Source organism: Chiloscyllium plagiosum, unplaced genomic scaffold, assembly GCF_037043375.1.
Source record: "Chiloscyllium plagiosum isolate Xiang-an unplaced genomic scaffold, Cpla_swu_hap1 HiC_scaffold_1, whole genome shotgun sequence".
In the NCBI taxonomy this organism is placed as follows: Eukaryota; Metazoa; Chordata; class Chondrichthyes; order Orectolobiformes; family Hemiscylliidae; genus Chiloscyllium; species Chiloscyllium plagiosum.
The window spans coordinates 11,972,013-11,984,395 of NW_028270139.1; the positions used below are offsets into that span (position 1 = coordinate 11,972,013).

The window sequence follows — 12,383 nt, forward strand, 5'->3', positions numbered from 1 at the left end:
TCAATTTCTTTAGTCATCCAGCATTCCCTTTACCTACCAGCCTTCCCTTTCGTCCTGACAGGAATATACTTTCTCTGGACTCTTGTTATCTCATTTCTGAAGGCTTCCCATTTTCCAGCCGTCTCTTTACCTGCGAACATCTGTCCCCAATCAGCTTTTGAAAGTTCTTGACTAATACCGTCAAAATTGGCCTTTCTCCAATTTACAACTTCAACTTTTAGATCTGGTCTATCCTTTTCCATCACTATTTTAAATCTAGTAGAATTATGGTCACTGGCCCCAAAGTGCTCCCCCACTGACACCTCAGTCACCTGCCCTGCCTTATTTCCCAAGAGTAGGTCAAGTTTTGCACCTTCTCTAGTAGGTACATCCACATACTGAATCAGAAAATTTTCTTGTACACACTTAACAAATTCCTCTCCATCTAAACCCTTAACACTATGGCAGTCCCAGTCGATGTTTGGAAAGTTAAAATCCCCTACCATAATACCCTATTATTCTTACAGATAGCTGAGATCTCCTTACAAATTTGTTTCTCAGTTTCCCTCTGACTATTGGGTTCAGTGCGCTACGTGCTTGATGTGGGAGGTCAACGACTCTGGTGTGTCTGGCTCGTATAAGTGTGGAAAGTGTGTGCACGTTCAGCTACTGACAGAGCATATTGCAGCGCTGATGAAAGAACTCGAGGACCTTAGGCTCATCCGAGAGAACGAGATCTTTCTGGACAAGACCTTCAGTGAGGTTATTACACCGACCATACCAGAAGAGAACAGAAGAGAGCAGACGATCTGGAAGGCAGAGAGGAGACAGGTGCAAGAGACCCCGGGAGAAGTACCTGTCAGGAACAAGTTGAAGCTTTTGGAAACAGTAGAGACTGATGACACTGCCAGTTCGCAAGGCGGCCAGGTCTGTCAATCAAAAGTTGGCGCAGAGGCAGAGCGGAAGAGTCGGACATCACACAGAGACGTGGTAATAGGGGACTCCATAGTGAGAGGAACTGACCGGGGTTTTTGTGGCAGGAGACGGGATTTAAGGATGCTGTGTTGCCTTCCTGGTGCCAGGGTGAAAGACATCACCGACAGAGTGCAGGAAATCCTCAAGGACGATGGTGAAGAGCCAGAGGTGGTGGTACATGTCGGCACAAATGATGTCGGGAAATAGAGGAGGAACATCCTACAGCGGGACTTTGGAGAACTAGGAAGAAGGCTGAAAAGCAGGACGTTCAAGGTGGTTATGTCCGGTTTGCTTCCAGTTCCTTGGGCTGGTGAGGCCAGAAACTGGGAGATAATGGACTTGAACGTGTGGTTGGGGAACTGGTGCAGGAAGCAAGGATTTAAGTTCTTGGATCACTGGGGTATATTTTGTAGTAAACATAAATTCTGCAAGAGAGACGGTTTGCACCTTAATAGGTTAGGGACCAGCATTCTGGCAGGCAGGTTTGCTACTGCAACACAGCTACATTTAAACTAAGTAGCAGGGGGGAGGGGACAAACTGGATGTTTAAGAAGGAAATTGAAGGGAAAGTTAGAACAAGGGAAGTCAAGAAAGACAACTGTACCAATGAGGCAGAAAACTCTGAAAGGGATCATGCTGTAAGGTTGAGTGAAATAGGGGTTGATGGGAAGGGTGAGAGCAGTAACAAATTAAAAATAGTAAACATGAATGCACGAAGCATTAGACATAAGATGGATGAGCTTGAGGCTCTTTTGGAAATTGGCAGATACGATATTGTGGGGATAACTGAGACGTGGCTTCAAGTGGACAGGGCCTGGGAAATGAATATTCAAGGATACACGTGCTATCGTAAGGACAGACTGATGGGCAGAGGGGGTGGGGTGGCTTTGTTGGTAAGGGACGATATTCAGTCCCTTGTGCGGGGGGACCTAGAGTCAGGAGATGTAGAGTCAGTGTGGATAGAGCTGCGAAATACTAAGGTTAAAAAAACCCTCTTGGGAGTTATCTACAGGCCCCCAAACAGTAGTCTGGATGTCGGATATAAGTTGAATCAGGAGCTGAAATTAACCTGTCGTAAAGATGTTACTACAGTTGTTATGGGGGATTTTAACATGCAAGTAGACTGGGAGAATCAGGATGGTATTGGACCTCAAGAAAGAGACTTTGTGGAGTGCCTCAGAAATGGATTCTTAGAGCAGCTGGTGCTGGAGCCGACCAGGGAGAAGGCAATTCTGGATCTGGTATTGTGTAACGAACCAGAATTGGTCAGAGACCTCGAAGTGAAGGAGCCATTGGGAAGTAGTGACTATAATACATTAAGCTTCAATCTGCAATTTGAGAGGGAGAGGGTACAGTCGGAAGTGACAGTACTTCTGTTGAATAAAGGGAACTATGGAGCTATGAGGGAGGAGCTGGCCAAAGTTCAATGGTGCAATACCTTCGCAGGGATGACTGTGGAGGAACAATGGCGGATATTTCTGTGTATAATGCAGAAGTTGCAGGATCAGTTCATTCCTAAAAGGAAGAAAGATCCCAGGAGGAGGGATGGGTGGCCGTGGCTGACGAGGGAAGTTAAGAAACATATAAAGCTAAAAGAGAAAAAGTATAACATAGCAAAGATAAGTGGGAAAACTGAGGACTGGGAAGCTTTTAAAGAGCAACAGAGGATTACTAAGAAGGAAATACGCAGAGGAAAAATGAGGTACGAAGGTAAACTGGCCAATAATATAAAGAAGGACAGTAAAAGCTTTTTTTAGGTATGTGCAAGGAAAAAAAAATGGTTAGGACTAAAATTGGGCCCTTGAAGACAGAATACATTGCGGGGAACAAAGAAATGGCAGAGGAATTAAATGGGTACGTCAGATCTGTGTTCACTGGGGAAGACACAAGCAATCTCCCTGAGGTAACAGTGGCTGAAGGACCTGAACTTAAGGGAATTTATATTTGCCAGGATTTGGTGTTGGAGAGACTGTTAGGTCTGAAGGTTGATAAGTCTCCGGGGCCTGATGGTCTGCATCCCAGGGTACTGAAGGAGGTGGCTTGGGAAATTGTGGATGCGTTGGTGATTATTTTCCAAAGTTCGATAGATTCGGGGTCGGTTCCTGAGGATTGGAGGGTGGCTAATGTTATACCACTTTTTAAGAAAGGTGGGAGAGAGAAAGCAGGAAATTATAGACCAGTTAGTCTGACCTCAGTGGTGGGAAAGATGCTGGAGTCTATTATAAAGGATGAAATTACGGCACATCTGGATAGTAGTAACAGGATAGGACAGAGTCAGCATGGATTTATGAAGGGGAAATCATGCTTGACTAATCTTCTTGAATTTTTTGAGGATGTAACTCTGAAGATGGATGAGGGAGATCCAGTAGATGTAGTGTACCTGGACTTGCAGAAAGCTTTTGATAAAGTCCCACATAGGAGTTTAGTGAGTAAAATTAGGGCGCATGGTATTGGGGGCAAAGTACTAGATTGGATTGAAAATTGGTTGGCTGATAGGAAACAAAGGGTAGTGATAAACGGCTCCATTTCGGAATGGCAGGCAGTGACCAGTGGGGTACCGCAGGGATCTGTGTTGGGACCGCAGCTTTTTACAATATATGTTAATGATATAGAAGATGGTATCAGCAATAACATTAGCAAATTTGCTGATGATACAAAGCTGGGTGGCAGGGTGAAATGTGATGAGGATGTTAGGAGATTACAGGGTGACCTGGACAAGTTAGGTGAGTGGGCAGATGCATGGCAGATGCAGTTTAATGTGGATAAATGTATGGTTATCCACTTTGGCAAGAACAGGAAGGCAGATTACTACCTCAATGGAATCAGTTTAGGTAAAGGGGCAGTACAGAGACATCTGGGTGTTCTTGTACACCAGTCAGTGAAGGCAAGCATGCAGGTACAGCAGGCAGTGAAGAAGGCTAATAGCATGCTGGCCTTCATAACAAGAGGGATTGAGTATAGAAGCAAAGAGGTGCTTCTGCAGCTGTACAGGGCCCTGGTGAGACCATACCTGGAGTACTGCGTGCAGTTCTGGTCTCCAGATTTGAGGAAAGACATTCTGGCTATTGAGGGAGTGCAGCGTAGGTTCATGAGGTCAATTCCTGGAATGGCGGGATTACCTTACACTGAAAGACTGAAGCGACTGGGCTTGTATACCCTTGAGTTTAGAAGACTGAGAGGGAATCTGATTGAGACATATAAGATTATGAAAGGATTGGACACTCTGGCAGCAGGAAACATGTTTCCGCTGATGGGTGAGTGCCGAACCAGAGGACACAACTTAAAAATATGGGGTAGACCATTTAGGACAGAGATGAGGAGAAACTTCTTCACCCAGAGAGTGGTGGCTGTGTGGAATGCTCTGCCCCAGAGGGCAGTGGAGGCCCAGTTTCTGGATTCATTTAAGAAAGAGTTGGATAGAGCTCTCAAAGATAGTGGAATCAAGGGTTATGGAGATAAGGCAGGAACAGGATACTGATTAGGAATGATCAGCCATGATCATGTTGAATGGTGGTGCAGGCTCGAAGGCCTACTCCTGCACCTATTGTCTATAATACAATCCCAATAAGGTGATCATCCCTTTCTTATTTCTCAGTTCCACCCAAATAACTTCCCTGGATGTATTTCTGGGAATATCCTCCCTCAGCACAGCTGTAATGCTCTCCCTTATCAAAAATGCCACTCCCCCTCCTCTTTTGCCTCCCTTTCTGTCCTTCCTGTAGCATTTGTATCCTGGAACATTAAGCTGCCAGTCCTGCCCATCCCTGAGCCATGTTTCTGTAATTGCTATGATATCCCAGTCCCATGTTCCTAACCATGCCCTGAGTTCATCTGCCTTCCCTGTTAGGCCTCTTGCACTGAATTAAATGCAGTTTAATTTATTAGTCCTTCCTTGTTCTCTGCTTTGTCCCTGCCTGCCCTGACTGACTCACTTCTGTTCTCAACTGTACCAGTTTCAGATTGATCTCTTTCCTCACTATCTCCCTGGATCCCACCTCCCCCCCAGTCCCAATACCAGAAACTTAGCTGTTTGTGCTATGTTCCCCTGAGAATCTATCATCCCCTACATTTTACAAAACAGCATACCTGTTTGAAATGGGGATAGCCACAGAAGATTCCTACACTACCTGCCTACCTCTCTTACCTTTACTGGAGTTAACCCGTCTATGTGACTGTATCTGTGACTTTTCCAGAGAAAGTGAGGGCTGTAGATGCTGGAGATCAGAGCTGAAAATGTGTTGCTAGAAAAGTGCAGCAGGTCAGGCAGCATCCAAGGAACAGGAGAATCGACGTTTCGGGCATAAGCCCTTCTTCAGGAATCCTGAAGAAGGGCTTATGCCCGAAACGTCGATTCTCCTGTTGGATGCTGCCTGACCTGCTGCGCTTTTCCAGCAACACATTTTCAGCTCTGTGACTTTTCCCCCTTCCTACAACTGCCATCCATCACATTCCCTTGCTCTTGTAAATTCCTCATTGCCTCTAACTGTCTCTCCAACCGATCCATTCGATCTGATAGAATTTGCAACCAACTGCATTTATTGCAGAAATAATCCTCAGTAACCCCTAAACTTTCCCTAAACTCCCACATCTGGCAAGAAGCACTCTACTAAAGGCCATTTTTGCTTCTTTCAATCTATGGACCCAGACAATAGCACCGTTTTATTCCTCTACAAAACTTTGCTCCAGGTTAAATTAATACTTATGGCTTATATTTTCATCTGCACATTTGATCATTTTGTTTATGTTCTTCTTATTGCCCAAGCAACTTAACTGCTCTGTTAACCACTTGAACAATCTTTTTGTCATCCACAAATTTATGAATCCAACTACCTCACGCAGTCATCCATAATGAACAATAGGGGACGTAACAAATATCCTCAAAGACACTGGCTTCCGGTCACTGAGGCAGCCTTCTGTCATTACCTGTTGCCTCCTACAACTGTGCCAATTTTGAATCCACCTTATCCTGTATTACCCTGTATTCGATATTCATTTACCTCCTTGATAAGTGTTTTACATGGGACCTTCTCAAAGGCTTTGCTGAAATCCATATAAATTCCATTAACTGCGCTCCCCTCATGTACATGCCAGGTTACCTCCTGAAAAGATTCAAACAAATTTGTTAGGCTTAACATTCCTCTAATCAAGCCATTCTGATCAAACCTTGCCTCTACAAGAGGTGTTGAATGTTCTCCTTCAGAATTTTCTCCAGTAGTTTCCCTATCACGGACGTGAGACCCTTTTCTCTACAATCCTTCTTAAATATCAGAACCATCTTAGCTGTTCTCCAGTCCTCTGGTACATCCTCCGCAGCCATACAGAGGAATTAAAAATTTGAGTCAGAGCCTCTCAAGTCTCCTCCCTTTCCTCCCCTAGTCTCAAAGACACAATTCATCCAGAGCTGGAGATTTATCCACCTTCAAGCCTGCTGGAACTTCCAATACCTTTGTGCTTTCCTATGTCAATTTGTTCAAGCACTTCACAGTCTATCCCTGTGTTCCATACCTTTTTAAGCTCAATTTCTTGGGTGAAGATGGATATGAAGTATTGGTTCAATATTCTATCAATGTCCTCTGGCTCCACCCACAGACTGCCCAATTGGTCCCTAACAGGCCCTGCTTTTTCTCTGGTTATTCTTGTCCCTTTGATATGCATACAGAATATCTTGGGACTTTTCCTACTTTTACCCCCAGCCAGAGCTTTCTCATATCCCCTCTTTGCTTCCTTATTGCTTTCTTAATCTCCACCCTGCTCTTGGACTCCACAAATGCCTCTGCAGATTTGTTCCTGCTAAAAGGCTCTCTTTTCCTTCCCATTGTATCCTGGATATCTCTGGTTACCCATAGCTGCGTGGACTTGTCGCTCCTCCCTATCACCCTCAAGAAAACATGTTCGGCTTCTACATCCCTCCCACTCTCCCCCTTCTCCCCCCCCTCCATTTACATGTTAAATGCCCCCACAGTGCTTCTGTAGATTTCCCCATTAGTAGCTATCCCCAATCTACTCTGGCCAGATCCTGCCTTATTTTGCTCAAACTCACTCTCCCCCAATCCATTTTTGCAGCTTGTCTGTTTCTTTGTCCATATGAAGCTTAAACTCTACCAGGTATTACTAAAATGCTCCCCCTCCACCACATAAACCACCTGTCTGGCTTCCTTCCACAGAATTAGGTCCAGAATAGCTCTGTCCCTTACTGGTTCCTCTACACATTGGCCTTAAAAGTTCCTCTGTCCACATTTCAAGAAAACCAGTCTATTCACAGCCCTTACCACTATGCTTATCCCAGTTAATATTGGGAAAGTTGAAATCACCGTACTGTAACTTTTACGCATCTCCATGCACAAATTTGCTCCTCAATTTTATGTTGACTCTATAATAAACACCGAGCAATCTGGTTGCTCCTTTTTAATTCCTAGACTCGACCCATAAATGTCCCTCCCAAAATATCATCTCTCCTTATTGCAGTAACTAGCTCCATAACTAGTAATGCAATATCTCCATTTTTACCCCCTCCTCTGTCATGCTGCAGATTCTGTATCCTGGAATGTTAAGCTGACAGTCCTGCCTCTCTCTCAATCATGTCTCCATGATGGCTGCAAAATCAAACTTCCCTGTGTTAATCGTCGCCTTTAACTCCTCAGTTTTACCTGTGGTACTCCTGGTATTAAAGACAAGACCATCCAGTCTTGTCTTACTCCCTTGAAACTTAATGCAGCTGCACTCACTCTGACCTCATTGTTTTACTGCATGATTCTGTGTCCTTACTCTGCTAACAGTCTGTGTCCCCTCCCTCCCCCCGCTGAATTAGTTAAATCTATCACAAGAGCCCTACTGCAATAATTTAAGATGGCAGGTCTCCCCTCTACTTTCTCAAGGGCAATGTGGAATTAGCAATAAATTGTGGCCTAGCCACCAACCCTTGCATCCCATAAAAGTGAAAAACAGATTGAGAATGGTGATTATGATTCCAGGTTTTAGAAGATTGCGCTGTGTTCAAATTAAGGATTAAAACCTATTTTTATTTTTTAAAATTGGTGTAGGGCAATATGATTCATGTTTTAAAATAAGGGAAAGAGTCTGTAATGTGGCTATATACAATTTTACTGCACAGATAGCCAGACTGAAGGAGTATACTGTAGTTCTAAATAGTCATTGGTTAACATCACCAGGTTGAATGACTCTGAGGCTGTCATTGCCTTCTGAAATAGGTTAATTGCCACCTAGTGGAAAATCTCAAACAAAAACAAATTCTTGAAAATGCTAAGCAGACCACACAGCACCTGTACAAAAGACAGGCAGGTACCTTGATGTATAGGGTGTACTCCTCATCAGGTCTGGATTCAGTGCCTAAGCTCTCGTGCTATTTGATTTCCACATAAAGTGTCAACAAAAGTGTTCTATTTACAACTGTTGCCTGGCCAGTTTTCTGATTTTCTACTATTTTTTAAATTATTTGTGTCATATTTCCAGCATCTCATCTTTGTTTTTGTTTTATTTATGCAGTATTGTTATGCATGTTTATTTTAGTGAACCCTTCTTTCCAATGCCCAAAGAATGACAGGATAGGACTCAGTATTATGCCAATGAAAGGTGGTCAGATTATGGGTGGCACAGTGCTCAGTGGTTAGCATTGTTGCCTCATAAAGCCAGAGACCTCAGTTTGATTTCACCTGTCTGTGTGTAGCTTGCATGTTCTCCCTATATCTGTGTGGGTTTCCTCAGGGTACCCTGGTTTCTTCCCAAAGTCCAAAGATGCGCAGGTTAGGTGGCTTGGCCATGCTAAATTGGTGATAGTGTCCAAGGAGGTGCAGGCTATGTGGATTAGCCTTGGGAAATACAGGGATAGGGTAGGCAGCTAGGTCTGGGTGGGATGCTCTTTGGAGGGTCAGTGTGGTCTTGATGGGCTGAATGTCCTACTTCCACACTCTAGGCCATCTCTGAAAACCTGAAAGAGAAACTTGATATTGGCACAAACTATCTTATATTCCAATAGTCCCTGGTTGTTTTGTTCTCTGCATTACAAGCTGCTCTCAGTTCCTTGTAAGTACTGCACCTCAGGGTGGCTGTCAGTCTTGACTAATAGTTCCAATATCACGGCCCAGTCATAGAGAATTCTCACCCAGTTTCTTTGAAGAAATGTTATTATTGTTGTTTGCTGAGTAGCTTTTCTTCAATTTGTTTATTTTTCCCCCTATTTCTACCATTGTTTTTCCTGAAATGTTCTCATGTGGTTCTGACTGTTGATCTGTAGGGTATTTATATCAAAGATTATCATGGTGCAGTCTGATTCTGCAACATTGTGCACTGGCTGATTTAACTAACCCACTTTACAGCAGGAACCAAAGCTGGAACTCTCTACGGTTCAGCTATCTACCAGATAAAGCTCCCGAGCTATCAGTACAAACCCTGATTCTAAATGCCGTCTGGGTAGATTTAGCGTAGTGAATACTGAGTTTGATTGAGAAGCATGCATATAAATCTTGATATGGAGCAGACAGCACAAGATTCAATGATATATTTCACATTGTTAGACAGAACATGTCATTTTGAATTTCAGAAAAAGATTACAGTTTGAATATGTTAGAAGTGATTTCATCTTGCCATGTTAAATGCTTCTATAAGACGACGTGAACATAAGAAACGAGCAAAATTTGGCAAGTTATATTTGTACTATCATTCAAGAAGATTTAAGGAATTAAGGGCTATGAGGAGAGTGCAGGTAAGTGGAATTGAAACATCCATCAGTCATGATTAAATGGCGGAGTGGACTTGATGGGCCAAATGGCCTTGCTTCCACTCCGATACCTTATGGTCTAAGATTGTGGCTGATGTTCCATCTTAACCGCTTTCCTATCCCAATGTGTAGCCCTTGATTCCCTTGTCTGAAAAAACTCAAATCTCAGCCTTGACTCAAACTCAATGAGTGAGCAATTTGCTCCTCATCTTTCTCTCTCTCCTAAAATGGTTGCCCACCATCCAGAGACTATGAACCCAATTCTAAATGCTGCAGCATTTACAAGAGCAGGAAGATTACTGCTAGAGTACAAGAGCAGAACTGCAATTCTAAATCTGTGTAAAACACTAGTCAGACTGCAACTGATGCTTTCACCCAACCACTTAATGTAAATATACACTTTTTGCAGCTGCTTTGTATGCTACTCCCAGCTCATATTTCCACTTGACTTTGTACAGTGAGTATGCTGCAATCAACACTTCCCTCGTTTCCCTTATCTAAACCCTTCAAACAGGTTGTAAATCGCTACGGCGAAGCATTCTGACTGCCAAATTGAAAATTGCCTAATCAGGTCTGAAGAAGAGTCACAAGATGTGAAGTGTTAACTCTGCTTCTTTCTCCACAGATGCTGCAAGACCTGCTGAGTTTCTCCAGCATTTTCTGTCTTTGTTTCAGAGTTATGGCATACACAGTGTTTTAATTACGAAAATGATACTTGCTGTTCATTGGTCAATCTTTAATCCAACCTAACTTTTGTTGTGCCTGTGTGTTGAACTCTTACACCTAGAAAAGAAACTGAGAGTCAATTTGTAATAATAATAAATGATAATATTTATTTAAAACAATTAGTACAATAATAAAACCTTCTACAAACTAACAATTTACACTATAAATCTAATCCAATATCTTGTGCTTTAATGTAACTCTGGATGATCATATACCACCACACTAGATCTTTGCCTTGATCCATATGGCAGTGATCATCTGGTCGTCGTCTTGTGGTGGTCCCAGAGGTGTTGTCTTGGTGGTTGGTCTTGAGTTACCCCTCCTGAGAGTGGTGTTGCGGTGATTCTTATAGTTAGAAGTCTTCATGCCCTTCTGGGAGAGTCTTCAATGTCCACCAATAGATTGATCACCCTGATCAATCGGACCCAACTAGGTGTGGACATGTCAATGGCAGGGTGGTCCTTGGGCATCCATTCCTGGGGGTGTTAGGCACACGTACATCAGGTAACCCTCTCCAAATAAGGGTATGAGGCGTCCCTGCATCTGGTAATCAAACAGATCGATGTTTCCGATTTGTCCTGGGGATGGCATTCAGGTCATTTTTTTTCAATTCCAATTCAAGTAATATTGTATTGTCTGCAGCCGCTGAATCAGTTATATACTGTCTGTGTGTACCTGCACACTGTCTGGATTCTGCAGAATCCAGAATCTTTGAGCACAGTCACTTTTGGTCAAGGCTTGTCTCAATTTCCCATGATTTGGAGATGCTGGTGTTGGACTGGGGTGTACGAAGTTAAAAATCACACAACACCAGGTTATAGTCCAACAGGTTTAATTGGAAGCACTAACTTTCGGAGCGACGCTCCTTCATCAGGTGGTTGTGGAGGACACCATTATAAGGCACAGAATTTATAGCAAACGTTTACAGTGTGATGGAACTGAAATTATACCTTGATTGTCTGTTAAGTCTTTCATCTGTCAAATACCATGGTAGCCTCACTCCTTTCATGTGTAAATCACAAAACCTTTTTTTAAAAGTTGCATTCTCAGGTTAGCTGTTAACAATGGGTGATAGCTAGACAATTTGTTGAAGGTGTTAGCCCCCTGTGTCCTCTGTCTATGCCATGATGTTTAGATTGATTCTAATCTAAAAAGTGAGATAACGGAGTTTTACATGAATCCATGCAGTTTTTGAGCAAAATACAATGTAACTCTGCAAGTACAAATACAAGTATTTTTTGTGGGGTGAATTTGTACTTGCAGAGTTACATTGTACTTTGCTCAAAAACGGCATACATTCATGTAGAACTCTGAGCTCAAAAACTGCATGAATTTATGTAAAACTCCGTTATCTCACTTTTTAGATTAGAATCAATCTAAACATCATGGCATAGACAGAGAACACAGGGGGCTAACCCCTTCAACATATTGTCTAGCTATCACCCATTGTTACAGTTAACCTGAGAATGCAACTTTTTAAAAAAAGGTTTTGTGATTTACACATGAAAGAAGTGAAACTATCATGGTATTCTAACAGATGAAAGACTCAACAGACAATCAAGGTATTATTCAATGTATAATTTCAGTTACATCACACTGTAAATTTTTGCTATAAATTTTGTGTCTTACAATTGTGTCCTCCACTACCACCTGATGAAGGAGCGGTGCTCCGAAAGCTAGTGCTTCCAATTAAACCTGTTGGACTATAACCTGGTGTGATTTTTTAAACTCAATTACCCAGCATGCCTCATTTATTGTCCATTTTTCATTGATCTATCATTCGGAGCATTCTGTCCGGCCACATTTTATATCCCAAATTTGACACTTCTTAATTAAAACTCATGTTGCAGTTTACCTATTGATATATTTCTCAATCATCTTTGCTACTTTCTAAAACCCTTCCAAAACTCATTTTAGCAACATTGTCAGCATTTTTAAAAAATTAATTCTATCTTTAATTCCTGTAATT

At 42.6% G+C, this 12,383-nt stretch overlaps 1 protein-coding gene across 5 annotated transcripts in view; it reads left to right on the forward strand.

Annotated features, from left to right (window-relative positions):
• marchf1 (E3 ubiquitin-protein ligase MARCHF1) overlaps positions 1–12,383 on the forward strand; it is a 647,227-nt gene that overhangs the window by 491,646 nt on the left and 143,198 nt on the right. The window lies entirely within an intron of this gene.